Here is an 18,452-nt window from a genome sequence, read left to right as displayed (position 1 = left end):
GAAGAATGCTTTGAGCCTAGAATCAGAGGTTTGTATATCCTTTAGGATGTGGAGGGTGAGCTCACACATTCCAATCGGTTACACGATAAGGCAGTTTCTCCTAAACCTGAGAACCAGGAGGAGCCTGGGAGATTTTACCAGCATCTCATTAAAACTTCTCAATAGCCTTGTGATGTGAGCATTATTTTCCCCATGTTACTGAAGATAACTCAGGCTCAGAGTGGGAGGCAGCTGCTTAAAGACACATAGCCTGATTTCAGTGGATCTAAAATAAGAAACCAGATCTTATCTGCTTAACAGAATATCAAATAAGTCAACAATCACTTAGTAAGCAGCTGCTTTGTGCCAGGAACTGTACTTGGCACTTTAGGCCATTACTCATGTCAGCCTTCCAATGACCCTTTCTCCATTTTTCCATTGAAGAAAATGAGATTCACGGGTATGGCCAAGAGGACACAGTTGGTTCAACCTGTACCTGAACCCAAGCCATCTGATTCCAATGCCCGTAGTTTTCAACTATTCTGCATTTCCTTTCAAAATCAGAACAAATGTGTGTGCAGCAGTTTAGGAAGAAGTGACTTTAGAAATTCGCATCCCTAGAGAATGTATAGGCTTAGATTACGAGCTGATTCAAAACACTTTTGTCAAATGCCTGGGTGATAAGTCCATGCTGGAGATTAAAGAGTCCTATTTTTGATCATCAGAAACCACACACAGGAAGTCGGATTGGGCCTCCTAAATCCCATTGCCTGCCTTTCTCTACTGGGTCCCAAGAGCAACCATATGGGGCTGGAGGCTGGGAATCAAGGCATCCGGAACAGAGGGTCCCAATAATTTCATTGTGAGGTTCAGACAAGACCTTGTGGGTATGAGTCCTCCCAGTTACCACCATCTGGGATTCTACGTCCTCATCCGCTCAGAGACACAGTGTGATTCTCCTTCAGTGACAGAAGGCTTGACCTTTGCATCAGTACCAGCCTGGTTTCCCTCAACCTGAGCAAGTGTAGGCACTGAAGGTCTTCACGCTGCACACTCAGATCTGCTCCCTCAGATGCTGAGCCCACCATGTCTAATGCAGAGAGGATAATGAGCCCCTCCCACCGGGGCCAAGATCGAGAATTTGTCTGATTTTCCTGAGCCCTGTCTCAGGTTCAGGGCACTGAGACTCTCTAGCCCCGTCACTCTTTCAGCGGTTTCCTGCTCTGCATTCTCATTTCCTCAAATTGCTGACTGAAGTCCTACTATTAACCAGACAGGATTGGAGAATCTGCCTTCCAGGACTGCCATGCATGTCCCTGAGATATACCAGCCCTAGTCAGAGGCCCTGGAGGAGGCATCAGAATGGATGGGGCCTGAATACCACACCCCCTCCTGAACTTTGATCTCCAAAACTGGTCACTCTGACAGCCTGAGGCCAGGGCAGCTCTACCACTACCTTTGTCTGCCCCAGGAACTTCTCTGCCAAGACCCAACATGCCCTTGGTCAAACTTACCCATTTTACCTCAATTGAGTTGATTTCTTCTGACTTTTTAGTTCCAGAGTCTCTAACTTCACCCCACCCTAATCCCTGAAACTAATTCCTGGCCTCACTTGAAAGGCCTTTCAGACTGACTGAAAGTAACCTTCTACCCCAAACACACTGACACATCAAGACTCCAAGGGTACTTTCTTCCTGACCAGAAATGCCATCAGAGAGTCCAGGAAGGGCTTGGCATACTGCCCTCATCCAGGTCTCATCAACCTTCATTCCAAGAAAACATAGTTGTCAGAAAACACACCCAAGAAAGTGGCCGGGAAGGAACCAGTCATCTGAATTATTTACTGTCGCCTGGAACCTGGCCAACTCGATGCCGGCCATGCAGACGCTGGGGAAATATTTATGTGGGTCTTGATGGATGCTTGGCCAGGAATGACTGCCCCCTGTCATCTTTCTTTCCTGCTGATAAGGCAAAGCTACACATGTCAGACAGCTCTTAAAAGAGCCCAACAGCTGAGGCCTGGCATCAGATCAGAGTGGGGTGAGCGGCCAGTCCTTGGTTCCAGACCTTTCTCTGCTACCAGATAGTTCTGCCCCTCCCAGGGCCTCGGCACCTCCATCTAGTAGACTGGATGAACTTAGGGTCTCTGTGATCCTGTGAGATTGTGACTCAGACAGAGTCAAATGCATTTTCCAGATCTCATCATGATGCCATTGGTTCATCACAGAGCTATTTTTCTTGGCATCCTGGAACGTTCTTAAGATTCCAACATCCTAGGATTTCTCTATCCACTGTTTCAGTTTCTGTAACCAGATGGGATAACTCTATCTGGAGGAGGAAGATCTAAGCCAAAAATAAAGGGGTAAAATGGAAGAGGGGAAATGGAGTTCAAGCAGTGCTTTTCACGCACCCACTAATTGCAAAGCACAACGCAGAGCCCAGACTGGTCGCGCAGTGCCCCCATGTCTTGTGCTCTAAACCACATGGAGTCCTGGTCCTGTTCTCTGTGAGCTTACACTGTCAGTGCTGAGGGTGGCCCACAGGCTCCTTTCATTCCCCAGTGCTCTTTGTGTTTCTTCCTTCTCTTAAACCCCAGGATCTCTGCCTGCTGCCCTCCTCAGCTCTGGAATTCTGTCCTCATCAACGATCATGCTGGGCTCTTTTTTGGGAGGAGTTCTGGCCTCCCAACTCTCCATTCCCTGTAGACAACCTGACCTTGCCGGTTCTTCTCCACTCCAGAGTTTATGGCTAGTCCCCTTGAAGACCCACCTGAAGTAGCAGTCATGGATACAGTCCACCTGGAGGGCTTAAGATGAAAGGTTCAGGAACGCCCAGAGTTCTCTGAAACATGATCTCTACTCAGATGCTCCTGACACCTCTAAGATGCTCAGTGTCATCTCAGGACCTGCTGCCTACCTCAGTTTCCCTGAGCAAGATGCTCTTCTGGCCTTTCTCTCTCTTCAGACCCGCACCTCTCTAGGAAGTCTCTCTATCCCAGTGTGAAGGTGTGACGTGCTGTAGTGGCCACTGAGGTCAGAATTTAAGTCTTCTAGGCTGAGTGAGTGAATGCAATGGGTCTTTCCCCAGGAGTCGTTGGGACAGGCCTGGGTGGTCTTAGGCATCATCTCAGTTTATCTGATCTAAAGAACTATTCCTGCAGACTTTCCTTTCCTCTATTCAACAATAGTCACTTAACGCCTATTCTTTGCTGAACACTGTGCAAGGCAGGTATGAGTAAGGCAATATGCAAAACCAGACAAAGCTCTGTCCTCTCCACCTCCCCAGGTGCCTGGGATCCTCAAACCATGGCCTAGGATATGACCAGGCCAGGCTCTCAGCCTCTTGTTCCTTGCCGTCCTTTGTCCCCTCATCACAACTCTTTCTAAAGTTACCTGCCTCACTCATGAAATCATGGCCTCATGAGAGATGAGAGGCAAAGGGCCTTTAGAAATCAGACTACCTAAGAAACCACTAAGAATGAAGTTGTGTGATGCAGGCCAAGAATGGCCTCCCCATAAGGCCATGCCCTGTATGGCAGAGTTCTGTGACCAGGAATCACAGCTTGAGACATGTTATCTTGCAGAGATAGTCGGATCATGTTATCTTACAGAGAGCCAGAGAGGCAGAGCTGGGACCCAGATAGTATCACTGATTGTCCAAGCCTCAGGGCAGCACAGTCTACTATTCAGAGTAGATATCTCTTATAATCCTCACAAGAACCCTGAGAAGTAGGCTTTGTTAAATTCCTCTTTGTTCAGACAAGGAAACAGACTGAGAGAGAGAAAATGACATCCAAGGTCACACAGCTTTGAAGTGGTTTGAGTATAGATTTCTACCCAGATCTCTTAGATTTCTAGAGTCATTCTTGCCAGAGCCGGGTACTCGGCTGTTTAAAAAAATCATCCCAAGGAACCAATGACCATAATAAAAATGCCAGTCTCCCAGGAAAGTTGCATTTTAATATTACTTATTCACTCAAGAAGAAAAGTAGCTATAACCTAAATAATATACTCTGGTACCATAGTAGTGAGAGGTACAACATACCATGAGAAGCCAGAGGAAGCAACAGATAAGTTTACCAGAGGTTTTTGATAGGGAACTGGAAAGACTTTTCAGAAAACAGAACATTTGAAGCAAGGCCTTGCAAGATGAGTAGAAATTCACTCAGAGGAAAGGGTATGGGAGCTGCAGGGCACCAAGTTAACAGCTATAAAAGATCAGTTTGCTGTGTCTGGTGGGAGGCAGCTGATGGTGGGGAGGAGCAAGAGATTCAGCTGACGAGGAGAGAAGAGTCTTGGGTGCAAGGCAAGGGAGACCTTACTTCATATTTAAGGCCCCAGGGATCATAAAGTGTTCAACCAGAGAAGCGACACCTTGTAGAAGATGACTCCGGGGATGATGAAATTAATACATCCCAGGGATAGGCGCTTATAATGTCAAGAATGATAATAGCAACTCATATGTGAAAATCATTTTTTAAAATCTTGAAATAAAACACTTTCAAGAAAATTAATTTTTTCTAACATCGGTTCTGTGAGGTCAATAACCTCATCCCACTTTTACAGAAGGGAAGGCAGGGATTCAAGTCACATGCATCTGTCCACTCTAAGTCCAGCGTCACTCTTCAAGCACACACCTCCAGATAATGATCTCCTGGACAGTGGCGAGTGTACAAACAGGGCCTGGACTTCTGCCCTGGGCGGGGGTCTAGACCAGCTGCTCTTTGAGTCTGATATAACTTTGAGATGGTAAAATTCTGCAAGTCAGGGGCAAGACGGGCTGTCTTGTGGGGCTGGCAGGCCGAGCCGTGGGTGGTAAAGAATGTTTCAGGACTTCCTGGGCCAGTGTTCCAGGTCGGAGTGTCTAGATTAATGATCCATCTCCAGGCAGACTGAGCCGAGGCCCTGACGCCAAGTGTGGGGCATCGATTAGACTTTACACTCTGAGTTTGCTTTCATCTTAAGCCTTCCAGGTGGGCTGGGGCCTAATAATTAACATTCTCTGAGCCCCACAATATGAGTGAGCTGGAAGAAGAGAGAGCAAGTCTCTGAGAGGGACCCCATTGGCAGTAGGGGTGGATCCCTCAAAGCCTCAGCATGGCCACTTGGCAGACGGCCACAACTACCCAGCCAGCACTCTCATCCTGCCTGGAGTTTGCCCAATGAATGATTTTGGTCTCACCCTGGAGTTTCACAACATTTCTATGGGGAAATAGCTCTAGGATTATTATCCTCACTGTAGAGATGGGGAAACTGAGGTCCAGAGGAGGGCAGGGGATCCCCTAATGGCAGAGGGATCAGGATCAGAACTCAAATCTCTGGCTTCCCTCACTGCCATCTTTCCAGTGCAAGAGGCTGTCTCTTTCAGGGATGTTAGACCCTCTTTGCACCTTGAGGAAAGAGAAGATAGAAGTATGATAAGATATCGTGTTTTACAAGAGAAATCATTGCAGAAGGGCCCTGTTATTTGTTCACACACTGATTCAACAAATACTGAACACCCAGTACCTTCCAGTTGCTGTGCAAAGTGCTGGGAGTAGCAAAAAATAGTCCCTGGCATCAAGAAGCTGATCATCAGGCAGGAGGGAGAGATGGGTGGTGTGCCAGGGGAGAGATAGGTATGCAAATACTGAGGTCAGTGAGGCGTCCTGGTGTTCTAAGTAGTAAGCATACTTGACATATTTAATAGTAAATAGATTTAATAGTATAGAGCACTTTGGCCGCAGAGTAGGGTTTGAGTAAGAAAGCATGGGAGATGAGGAAGGAGAAATAAGCAAGGAACAGGACAACGAGGACTCCTAAGCCGGGGCAAGGGGACTGAACTTACCCTAAAGCACTCAAGCAAGAAGGCAGCAGGGTCAGAGCTGCATTTTAGGATGCCCCCTCCTCTGCTGTGTTGAAGATGTCTTTGGGGAAATGAGGAAGACACTATCTGGGAGGCAAAAGATGGTAGTAGCCTACTTTGATCAGGTTTTAGCCACAAAGGACATCAAAAACTTTTATCTGGTCTGGAAAAGGCTCTGTGTGGGGAATTTCCTTATTATAAAAAAAAAAAAAAAAAAAAAAAAAAAAAAAAGTATGTCCTGTGGTTGCCAGCTTATGGCAGGGTCCCTGGATGTGGCCCATTCCACACTCCTCTGACCTAAGAAGAAGCCACAGCATTCTTCTCTCTTTTCGCATTATAGAATTCTCCATACCACTCTACCCACTTCCGCAGGTTCACATTTTCCCATAGTGGGTTCCCCACTGCTACCAACACATGGGGGCAAAGCACCACACCTTTATGGTCCTCCGCTTTGACCGGAGGTATAGATTAATTGAGCATCTACTATGTGCAGACATTTCTAGACTCTGTGGATGTGGCCCCTACCCTCAGCGCCATGGGCCCTTATGGTTAAAGCCTAAACTCCTCAGCCCAGCATTTCAGGGCCTTCTTAGATGAACCCGCTGACCCCCCATTCTCCTTCTCTCCCTCCAGCACTCTGTACTTGTCACACTTGTTATTCTCCAAATGCCCTATGCTGTTTTTTTAAAACAGAAATCTTTTTATTAAAATGCTAATACACACAGTCTAATTCAAATAATACCAAAGGTAGAAAATAGAAAGTAAAATTTGTCCTCTCCCTTTTCCCAGCCACTACCCTGTAAATCCCAGTTCCCAGAGATGAGCCCCATTAACATTTGGATAAATATCCTCCCAGATTTGTTAAAAAACTTGCCCTGCCCTCACACACCAACTTTTGCAAACTACTGTTTATCCTTCAAGACTCGCGACACTGCCATATTCTCTCCTCTGAGAAGTTGTGTGTGTTCCCACAGAGACACAATGCTCACATCTGACATAGCACCTGCTACTCTCTACTAAAATCTTCAGTGCACACATTGCGCCTCCATCACGTTGAGTGTGACTGTGATCCGAGATCATTGTCTCTGTGAGGACAGAGTTGTGGCAGTCTCGATCATTGGTATAGTCACCACGTCTAGCATGTAGTAGGCCCTCAATAAATATCTATAGAAAACATGGGTGGGTAGATGGATGGATGGATGGATGGATGAATGGACAGATGGACAGACGGACGGGTGGTCAGATGGATGGATGGATGGATGGATGGATGGATGGATGGATGAGTGGGTGGGTGGGTAGATGGATGGGTGGGTGGGTGGATGGATGGATGGACAGATGGACGGACAGCAAGCACGCCTGTGGGATGCTCCACAGGACACATGTACGGGGTCAGTGTTGGCACTGAGTGGAAAGGACCTTAGCTGAGGGTTAAGGACCTGGATTCTGTCCTGGTTCTGCCTTCTACTTCCTATGAAGCCTCGTATAAATGCTTCACTCTCTCTACAACCCCATGTCCTTACCTAAAACTGAATAGCAGAGTTGTGGAGTTTCCCAGCACCCTCCCCAGCAGATGCTCCAGAATGCCCAGCTGGCCCTGGCCCAGCACCTCACTTTACACCTCTGTAATTACCCACCTGCATGCCTTTATTATAGAGATTGGGGTGGGGTGAGGGCTTGTTAAATAAAGGGCAAAAGGAAATTGCTGGCTTGCCGAAATGACATTGCTGGCATTAACAAGATTAACTTCTGAAATGAAAGGCCCACAGAAGCAAAACCAAAACAGAGAAGGAGCCGTGGCTTCCGCCGGGGGCTTCGTGGTCTCCTGCTTCAGCCTGCCTGACCTCCAACCCTGGCTCCCGATCTGTCCTCACGAGGGAGGTCACAGAAGCTACCTTCCTGCCTTCACACAGGACTTCATCTCAACGGTCCCAGGAACATAGTCCTGGGCACTGAGCTCCAGATCAGGACGTGGGGACTCCTCATGGAGCTTCCAGATGGTAAGAGAGGTGGGCAGGTAAATAGATACATGCAGAGCAGTGGGAAGTAGTGACTGTTGGAGCCGGACTTTGCACGGAGCCCTTCCAGCTCCAAATCTGTGTTCTTTTCCCATGCATCTCTGCCATCCACACCCTTGTCCTTGCTCATAAGACATCCCTGAGCTGAATGATGAGCTGTTCTCCAGACAGAGCTTCTAGGAAAGGCATTCCAGGCAGAGGGAAGAGGAAGAGGAAGACACAGGAACATGAAAGAGGATGGCATGATCAGGCAGTCGGGGACAGTGCCGTCTGGCACTGGGGCATGGAGGGAAGAATAGCACCTTCCCATTTGATGTCCTTCCTGGCCACACCTCTTAAAATGAAGGACACAAGCTCTGCGGTGGCCTAGGCAGGGAACTGAAATACCACATTTCCACATGCTGCCAGAGGTGCCAGTGTGTGACAGCAGAGGGAGGGAGTTGCTGCCAGACCCATGGCTGATGTGGGCTGGTACCAAGACACAAAACAGAGACAAGAGACTGTGACAAACTCTGGCTGATACACTTTCTCAGTTTGCAATGTTCATAGTCATCAGAAGAAGCAAAGAGATACTGAGGGTGAAGGATCTAGCCCTGCTCAATGGTTCCAGATGCTTCAGTGGACAGGATAGGATGGAGACCTGATATCTGCTAACTATCCAGTCTCACAGAGAGAGGCTATCCTTGTAAAATCCCAGAGTACATAAGAAAAATTCTTCTCCCTAGATGAACCAAGGATCTTCTCTTCCTCACTACAAAGGGACAGCTAAATCAAATTTAAGAGGAGAGAAAAATGAGGGAAAAAACACCATCTGTGCCTGGCTTAAGTCTGTGCCTCTGTAATAACCAGACACTTTACATTGACTTTCTCATTTCATTCCCAAAAGAGTCTAGAGAGAGGTATTGTTTTCTCCATTTGGTAGACAAATAAACTGAGGCTCAGGGGGGCTTGTCCAAGTCCTCACAGCTAGTGACCATCAGAGCTGGACTTTGCAACAAGGCCTTTCCAGCTCCAAGTCTGTGTTCTCGCCCCATACAGCTCCAGACCCTTGTCTTTGCCCATAAGAAGCTTACAGTCTGATTTCACTTCAGATCCAGTGGTATTTCATCAGCTTGCTAACCTGGGACTAAGCGTCATGAAGCCTGGAATTCTTCTGAGCTGCTGGACACCAGAACTGTCAAATGACAGGCCCAAGAGTATTTGAATCACAACTTATGTTACTAGCTCCCCTTGCCAGGAGCATTTGTGACAGCCTACTTGTGAGGAATGACCATCTAAACAACAGAATTCCAGGCACAGGACAGAGAAGATATTCTTAGGTAGGAGGCCATTCCAGCACCTGCCAAGCCTCATCCACCTGCATATGAGCCCATGCCTGGGCCTGGAAGCCACCAACACTCTCGTGGGTCAGGCCTGGTCAGGTTCACTAGATGCCAGACTAGGTCACTTGGTATCAATCATTGCCAAGGGAGCAGTTAAACTGAAAGCCAGTCCGTTAAAGATTAAGCTTCATCTCCATAGACCTCAGGGAAAGGAAGCTTTGGATGGGGAAACAGATCCTATTCCAGGAGGTCACCTACTGTGGACGTCTCCCTGGAGAGCCTGTGGTGAGGAATCAAAAGGCCTGGATTCTGCTCCTGACTCCATTCTCCATCTGCTGGGGGCCTTACACAGGATAGTTCCCCAACTCCGAGCACTTGTTTTTTCCTTTGATGAACGGAGAATACGTTTGATAAGTGGATTTGTAGAGATGCTCTGGCATGGGTTGCCCTGAGAATGGTCTATACATGTTTGACTTCCTCAGTCTATATTAGCTCTGCACCCCCAGGTTGTCTGAGGCAAGTTTCACTTCCTGTTCACAATCTCTGTGGCCAAGGAAAGTTGGCAGTAAATTTCAAATTCACCATGACCCCTGAATTGCAGCGATCAGATCTCACTTTCTGGCTTCTCACACTGAACAGATTGCATCTGCACACTGGCCTAAGAAAGATCTGGAGGAAACTCCTGTGAGCTCACTAAACCTCAAAAGTAAGAATTCCCCATTTGGTCAATTCCTATTATTTAGGTTTAGATTATCCCATCCCAACGGGATCTGTTAAGCCAAAGCTTTGCAAATTCTGCAGATGCAGGACCTTCGCAATCTTGATCCAGTACCAGAGCAATGATACAATATGTATTGAACCAATTGATAAATGGATACAGAATCATCTCACATCTTACCATGGTAATTTCAGGGCTCCAGTGGTGCCCCCCCAAATAGAAATGGCATCATATGCATCAGGGTTTGCCATCAGCAATTTCTGTTAAGGTGAGATGTCTGAAGATAATAGTGGTAAACGATGATAGGTTTTTAAATTGTAGGATAAAAAGGTGAGGGAGAGTGTGGGGCTGACAATGAAAGCTCTCCTCTCTTTTTCTGCTGCTCTTTAACCAGGCTCTTCATGAAATTAATCTTATCACCTTTCTGTCTGTAGGTGGCAGCACTGACCCCTTTCGCTCGCCGAGGGGGAACTTGATTGTCATTTAGAACAAGTGCTCCTATCAAGAGCAAATTACAGGACAATGCGAGGATAGAATAAGATAAACTAGCCTCAGAACGAATGTGCTTACACAGTTAAGATGTGATGCATTGGGTGAACTCACAAAACTTCCACAGCCTCACTCCACTTACAGAATAGGCTCTTCCAGATTCTAGAAAAATACTACAGATCACCAAAAATTTTCTAAGGAACCACTGCAAGGAGGACACTTGAGGAAGACTCCCCAAAAGGCCACAGGGCCCACAGAACCCAGCTTGAAAACCCTTGAGTAGGGGAACAGCAGACCAACCACCCAGAGACGACACAATTCTCTCCCAGGCCTGTTCCACAGCAACCTGGAGTGTCTCACCTTGGGGTCTATTTTCTCAGACGTTGCCCAAAACATATATGTTGAGTGATCACTCCACACCAGGCACATTACTAAGCTAGTTTCATGCATGTGTCAATTATGCCTCATGACAGGCACTTCCACCATCCCACTTAACCAAGAGGAATCAGTAGATCCAAAAGGCTAACTTCCCAGAATATCCAACCATCACCTTGCACAAATGGGAAAACGGAAGAGAGCAGAAGACTGTTGCTCAATGTGACGTGGCAAATTAGTGACCAGGCTAGGATGCTGGTTTCCACTGTCCATTGCGCTCACCTTAGAATGAAGAGTTTATGGATGTCATATGATGATGCAGGACTGGGGCCGTTGAATTGGGAAGAGGAGGGCAGGAATGAGGCTCTAGGTTCAGGACACTTCCAATATCTCCTTTCAATAGTGTATCCCACCCTCAAAGAAAGTCCTGGGGAAGGAGTCAGGAATGCCCCTTGAATCTAGTGCCAGCTCGGCCCTGAACAAGCTGTGTGGCCTTAGGCAAGTCCCTTCGCTTTTCTGCACATCAAACCCTCCCCTCTGCCTCCGGAAAGCAAGCAGTGGTGAGTATCTAATGAGATACTGGCAAGAAAAAAGCTTTTAAAAGTATAAAAGCTCCCTTGAAGGTGTTATTATTAATTATTATTATTATTACCATCATCATCTTTCATGGTTATTAATGACCTGTTACCTACTAGGGATCTGTCATCTAGGAATTTCTTTAAGCCCTTCTTGAACCTGTTTACATTCACAGTCAGCAGCACCTTCCCTGCTTTTGATCCCCAGTCTGCAGCCCAGGGAGCTGCAGGCAAGCTTATGAGCCTATAAGGCTGGGTTTGAACAACTTTCCTCAGTCTTTTCTGTGGGTTGCATCGTGGCCAACTGATCCAGTGCAATGTGGCCTCATTTCTTCCTCCCAAGCCCCTTTTGTATGCCCAGGTCTGTGTTAGGGATCTCAGAAAGAAAGAGAAGAAGATATAGGCTTGGACTTCTCAACCTGCCCCTTCCTCAGGCCCAGAAGCCCAGGGTAAGGTGGGGATATCGGACCCCCTCTTAACCACCTACGCCAGGGCTGAGAACAACATCCAGACCTCACAGCCCCAGAGAACATACAAGGACCCAGGCACCACCTATTTTCAAAGCCTATTTTCCTCTTCATGCCAGGGCAAAGGACCAGGAGCCCTTTCCTGAAGACACTGTACAAGCCAAACATAAGCTAAGCTCAGCCAACTTTGACACCTACTCCGCTATGGGCTCTGCGGATTTCACGTTGAATTAGACACCTTCAGGCCCCTGCCTTCAAGAAGTTCATTGTCTGATAGGTGAGACCAAGACTTTAACAGCCATCTTGCAGAGCAAGGTTAGCTAAAGGCTTGATGGAGAATTCATGAAAAGCAGAATTAGGGAAGGGCCTAACTTGCCCTGCCTGGGACAATGTGGAAAGGACTGATAAAGAAGGGACATTTGAATCAGGTGCTAAAGGATAGGTGGGATTTGCTAGGCAGAGAAGGTGGTGAGCAGAAGACAAGAATTTCTAGAATGGTAGAGCATGAACCAATATTGATGGCCACATAGCTTTCAGGGAATAGGGATGGACTGGTCAGAGGACAGAGGGACCCACGTGGGGTTTACTAGTAGGTGAGAACTGCTGGGTGCACAATTCTACCTGTCACAGAAACTGGCAAAAGCCCTCATTTCCTGCTTTTCAGAAAGGCGCCCTGTGGACAATTGAAGTTCGAGCCCCATAGGAGAACTCTCTGACTTCCCTTCCGCAAGTCCTTTAGATCTCTCAGGTTGTGGAGAACCCAGAAGAGCATGGGCAGGAAGACATTTTCATCCTCAGCCTTACGTTGACTATTCACCTACACTATGGGTCTCAGAGTGTCCTGGCTGAGAAGGGCTACTCAGACATATCCCATCCCTTAAGTCCCTCTTCATTGTAGGGACAAGCCAGAAAAAGACCCCTTCCTCATGAGTCAGGAGCAGGGGCTGGGAGTGGAGCCCAGGCCTCCTGACCCCTCCCCTCCCCTCTGCTCACGTAATGGGGTAAAGCCCACCTGATCCAGCTGGAGGAGAGCTCCAGACAAACTCAAGGTGATTTTAACAGTAGCATTTGCAGGCAAATTATATTCCATGAGCTAATTAGGAAAGGATTGCGGCCCTCAGCCTTAATTAATATCTAGTCCCTAACAACTTAATCCTCGGTAAAATCATAGCAGGGATCTCACTCGAATGTTGAAATTCTTTTCTCTAACAAATCACCTATATAAATACATATATTTTAATAGCAGCAATTATAAAGTTCTCTGCCAGCTTATGGGGCTGTTTAACATTCCTGGATTGAAGCCACAGTTTGTTCCCGGGTCTCCCCGCTCCCCACAACCAAGGCCTAATGAATAGTAACTCTTTTGTGGCTCTGCGTTCCATTTAACCAATATCTCCTGCCCAATGGGTCTTCACAGGGAGTTAATAAGCAGCCTGGGAGGACTGCCTGAGGAGGTCCACGAACCTAATCGTTACCTGCAAGGCCTAATCAGCATCTGCTTCCCACCCAGAGTCCCCCCACAGCTACACAGCCCTGGTCCTCCCAGTAATGGATGGAAAATCGGCAATTTCCTGACAGTTAGCAACCAATTTTCCACCAATTAGAAGAGAGATGGTGGTCTCTGGAGGAAACGAGTTGGTTCCCCTGCAAGGAGCTGGTACCGGAAGAGAGATGATCCTAGAAGCACCAGGAAACCAAAACCTGGTGGGGGGAGGGCAGGTTTCCGGATCCCTCCCCCGCCTGTTCCTTGCTCTCCTAGGTCCGCCTTGGCTTGCATCAGTGGGAGAAAGCTTCCAGGGACAGAAACTGCCCTGGAGATTCCACAGGAGCTCTTCTCACTCAGAGGCCCCATTACACAATAAACTTACCCTCTCCTCTCCTCCAAGGCCAGCCTGACACAGGCTTCTCCTGCTGGGTCTCTCCTCAGTGCCCAAGACTGCCCAAGAAATACCTGGTGTCTTAATTAGAGCTTAAGCTCTGAGTTGGGCAGTTGTGGCTTGAAATCTTCTTTCTCTCCAGTTGTGTGTGATCTTGGCCATAACACCTCACTTCTCTGGGTCTCAGTTTCCTCATTTCTAAAATAGGGATAGTAACAGCACTTACATGATAGGACAGTTACAAAGATTAAGCAAAATAGTCTGGATAAAGCACTGAATACCACACGTTATAAGACTCAATAAATAAGCATAATTATTCTCCTTACTATCGTTTTCATAATGAAGATCATGCTTTGTCAATATTAACAACATGTATGCCAAACATTTTTCTAAGCGCTAGGAAAGCCACTATCTTAGACAATTCTCTGGCTCACTTGCCTCACCCCTATTATCTCCCATTTGGATTACTACGATGGTCATCTCTCATCTGGCCTCACACCCCTCCAGCTCATCCCACACCAGGTCTTTCTTTCTTTATTTTAGAGACGGGGTCTCACTGTGTTGCCCAGGCTGGAGTGTGGTAGCACAAGCATAGCTCACTGAAGCCTCAAATTCCTGGGCTTGTTATCTTCCCACCCCTGCCTTCTGAGTAGCTGGAGACTACAGGCACACGCCATCACCCCTGGCTGATTTTTAAACTTTTAATAGAGACGTGGTCTCACTGTGTTACCCAGGCTGTTCTCAAACTACTGACCTCAAGCAATCCTCCTGGCCTTGGCCTTTCAAAATTATGGAACTACAGGCACGAGTCCCTGCACCTGTCCTAAAGATCTTTCTGAAATACAGATCTGACTATGCCATGTCACTCCTGGATGAAGACCCTTCCATGGTTTTCACCCTTGAAGAACAGCACATGCTCCTTTCCTGTGGTTCACAAGCTCAGAGCCATGTGTTCCCCGCAGACACCCCAGTTCACCTCTCAACCACTCCCACTCCTATTTCTTACAATCCTAAAACAGAACTGCTCTTTCACGGCCGTAGTCCCTTAGCACCAGACCTACCTCTCTGGCTGTATGTGAGGACACGATGATAGAAAGAAGAAAGCTTTGCACACAGTAGGTACACAAGATATGTGGCTCCCTTGCTCAGTGCTCCTGGGCCACCACACGGTGCAAAGAGGAGGTGAGTAATAAAGTTGCTGTAATGCTTTTCAGTCATGAAAGAGAGACAAAGTAACCCTCAGCGTCACTGTGACATTTATTGGGCTTGATTGTACTCTGAATTCTCTCCTAATTGGCCATTCTTATCTGGTAAATGTAACTGAATCAGACACAGTCCCTCCCTCAACAAGCTCAGTCTGCCGGAGAGAGACAACACAAGTGAAGATTTAATGAGCACTTACTCTATGCCAGGCACTCTGCTGAGAAATTTTACATGGATTATCTCACAGGATCATCTAACCTGATCTTCAAAAGAGCTTTAGGAGTAGAGTGAACACATTATTTATCATATAAACTGAGACACTTCTGGGAGTAAAAGGGCACACTGTTAATAATTACACAGCAACAACAGGCAGAAACTGGGATGTCTCAGGCAAGCCAGGACACACGGACACCCTAAGAATATGGGTCTCAAAGGCCCATATTCTTATTTTAGAAAGGAGAAAAGGAGGCCTTAGGAGGTTAAGGACCACACCCAAATTTATATCACTCTTCAGAGCAGGGCTTCAAACCAGGCCCTCTGACTCCAATCACATGGACACAAGTAATTACCATTCAAGGTGAAAGAGTGTTTTCTAAAAGAAGAGGATGAGACCTGGCTCAGGCTGGAAGTTGAAGCAGGAAGAGAGGGCAGCAATGAGGCAAGGGAGGCCGGGGCACCTGAGCTGAGGGCAGGGGGGAAAGATGCCGAGGGGACACAGGATGGGCAGCAGGTAGAGGCAGAAGAGGGAGGGAGTTGCTTGGAGAAGAGCCAGGAGCCAGCATCCAGCGGGTGTGGAAAGGAGGAGCTTAAGGTAAAGAAGCAGACAGAGAAACAGGGGAGGATCATCAGAAAGGGTCCTGAATGCTGGGCCGCAGGCAATGGGAGGAAAGAACAGTCGCCCCGCTTTAGCCCGGCCTCCTGTATACACTGCCTACTCGCTAGTCGCTTGCAGTAAACCCTCACCCCACAGCCCTCTCTGGGTGTCAGAGTCTCTCCTTTCCTAAACATTGCTCTTCAAAGCAGCCTAGGAAACCCCATCAAAAAAATGAAGGGGCTGCAGAGGTTCTCATACCCCTTCCTTGGACTGATGTTCTATGAGTTGTCCCAGTGGGCAGGGTTGGGGGTGGTGAGCTGGACACGGTCACCTGGCAGAGCTGGGCTCAAACAGCAACCTCTTGCCCCAGGCTTTCTTATTCCTCAGACCCCAGTGGCCCCCACTGCCTTGCTCCCCTAACTGCTCTCTGTTCTATGTTCCCCCATCACCTCCAGCTTCTCCTCCACAGAACACAATAGGTGTGATGTCACCCCTGCCTGAAATTGGGGTCATAGCTGCTGATTTGGTGACTCAAGTGGTCCCTGGATTCCAAGCTCACGTTCAACCTGGGAGAGATACCACATGCTGCTTCTGACCAGCAGGCTCAGGGTCCAGGCAGGACACGTGGCTGCTGGCAAAGGAGCCCCACGCCCACGAGAGCCACGCTTGGGGAACACACATAGTGCCTCTGCATCCATTCAGCCCCGCCTTCCTCAGCCTCCTGCGCGCTCTGCACCAAACTCTATGCAGGCCCACTCACCCTGTTCAGACCCATGGCAGCACATGAGGCTGAGGTCACCCTGCCCCTACCTCAACCCTCTGAGCCGTCTCCACACCTTTGCCAGAAGGATTATTCCAACGGATGTCATCAGTCACTCAACAGCTCCCTGTCACCAATCAGAGAAACATTTGAACATCTTCACATACAGCTCAGGGGACCCTGCAGATCTAAGCCTTGCCCACCTCCCCAGCTTCAGCTCTCTCCAGTTCCCCCACAGGCACCCATGTGTCCGCATTCAATCACTCACTCGTGCATCAGATGGGTGCTAAAGGCCTTCCTCCCCCTGAGACCTGCGGGGAGCTGAGAAGCACTCTGTACTCACCACTGTCACCATGCTGCCTCGGCCTCCCACCCCTTACCTGATGTCCTCCTGTGGATCCTTCACAGCCTGGAGCTGGAGAGCATTTGGAGACCACCCCTCGGCCCCCGGCTCCCACGGCTTTTCCTCACGGTTGCTTGGGTGTCTGTTTCCTCTGTTGGACTGGAGTTCTTACACGAAGGCACTGGGTCTGGGTCAGTCCTGTGCTCCATCTGTCTGGGGAGGCCTGAAGCATACAAGCCTTCAGGAAAAGGCCGGATAAATGTCACCCTTTCCAGTTTCTGTATTCCTGGCTGGGCATTTTCCCTCATTTTATCACCCACTCCCCTTGTCTGCTGCTAGACCTTGGGACACCTGTTGTGTGCATTAGAAAAAAGTGTCCCTTCCTCTGGTTGGACACTGCCCCAGGCCAGGGGAATGTGTCTTATGAGCAGAGCTCTGGCCGGATCTCAGCCCTAACTTACCCTTTGCCAGACACCTGTGTGCAGGACACACCCACACAGCCTTACATAGCTTTCCCAATGCCCACCGGATGCCCAGCAAGCTACCTTTTAGAAAAATGTCTTCACCTCACAGTCACACTTGCATCAGCGGTGAATAGGTGTCCCATCTGCAGGCCGTTTGCTTCTTCTGAAAGGAAATAATATGGGGAAATTGTGAAACAATAATGGGAAATTGTAGAGGTTCTGCAGACCCCCTGGAGGCTACGTAAGGCAGAGGCCTTGCCAGCCTGCTGCCCATCTCAGCACTTCAGCAGGTGTCCTCACAGTGAGGACTGGGCCAGTCTCCACCGGGAGGACTTCAGCCATTGTACTTCCTTCCTTTTCCCTCTGTGGTCTTGATGGTCTTAAATTCTGAGATTCAGCCTCAAAACTCCCTTTCCAATCTTCTACTCAAAGGCACACATGCCTAGGCTTACACACATACACATGCATATACACGCATGCTCACTCCTGAAACTATTTGCTGAAATGGGCTCTAAAAGTCGAGCTCCAGGGAAGCTAACCTGCCAGGAAGACCCTGGTCCTGGACCAGGTTAAGAGATATGGAGGGTGACAGAATCCCTCTAAGCCCTGCCACAGACATATTTACCCGGTGTTCACACTGGGATACTAGGGGGATGGGCTTGGCCAAACCAAGGCAGCCTAGCAATGGCATGATGGAAAGCCTGGTTGAGAGGGAACAGCTCAAAGAAGAGCAGGTTTTGGGTGCCGTCTCGATCTCTCCCCGGTTTCTCGTGGGAGGAGGAAGCAGATAGGTTCTTGCGGCCAGAGCGAACTAGGACCAATAGGGGCTGACAAAAGGAAGCAACACGTGGTTCCATATTCAAGGATTTCCCAGGGGCAGCCTTAGGAGGTAACAGGCTCTCAGTCATGGAGATTCTGGAGCAGACCCTGGACAGCTAGTCTGACCTTTCAGGCCTTAAGATGTGAATATCATTCTGTTTCATAGCATAAAAGTCCACATTGATAATTATTATTTGATTCCATTACTCCATATTCTTAAGACTTTTATAGTTCAATGATTCAAAAATGCAAAGACTTTATTATTCCCTCACTCTAGACCCTGGGATACTTAGAACTGTTAACTTATCTGAGACAGGGTCATCTCTGAACATTTATTTTTAAAATGTGTTAAGTATATGCTTTGCATGAGCCACTTTACATATATTAT

General features: G+C 48.1%; 1 long non-coding RNA gene across 2 annotated transcripts in view; it reads right to left on the bottom strand.

Moving 5' to 3' along the window:
• Nucleotides 1-6,067: 6,067 nt before the first annotated feature.
• LOC141580247 (uncharacterized) overlaps nucleotides 6,068-18,452 on the bottom strand; it is a 32,702-nt gene continuing 20,317 nt past the window's right edge. Inside the window, exons 5-6 of one of the 2 annotated variants that reach the window (XR_012512402.1) lie at nucleotides 17,327-17,408; nucleotides 6,068-17,004 (exon numbers count right to left, since the gene is read on the bottom strand). This is a non-coding gene — a long non-coding RNA (uncharacterized LOC141580247). Of the gene's footprint in view, nucleotides 17,409-18,452 lie in introns of both variants that reach the window. The other variant, XR_012512401.1, reaches the window with a different exon arrangement.

Source organism: Saimiri boliviensis, chromosome 11 (genome assembly GCF_048565385.1).
Source record: "Saimiri boliviensis isolate mSaiBol1 chromosome 11, mSaiBol1.pri, whole genome shotgun sequence".
NCBI lineage: Eukaryota > Metazoa > Chordata > Mammalia > Primates > Cebidae > Saimiri > Saimiri boliviensis.
The sequence above is the reverse complement of the archived record's forward strand: the minus strand, read 5'-3'. Positions and strand labels throughout refer to the sequence as shown.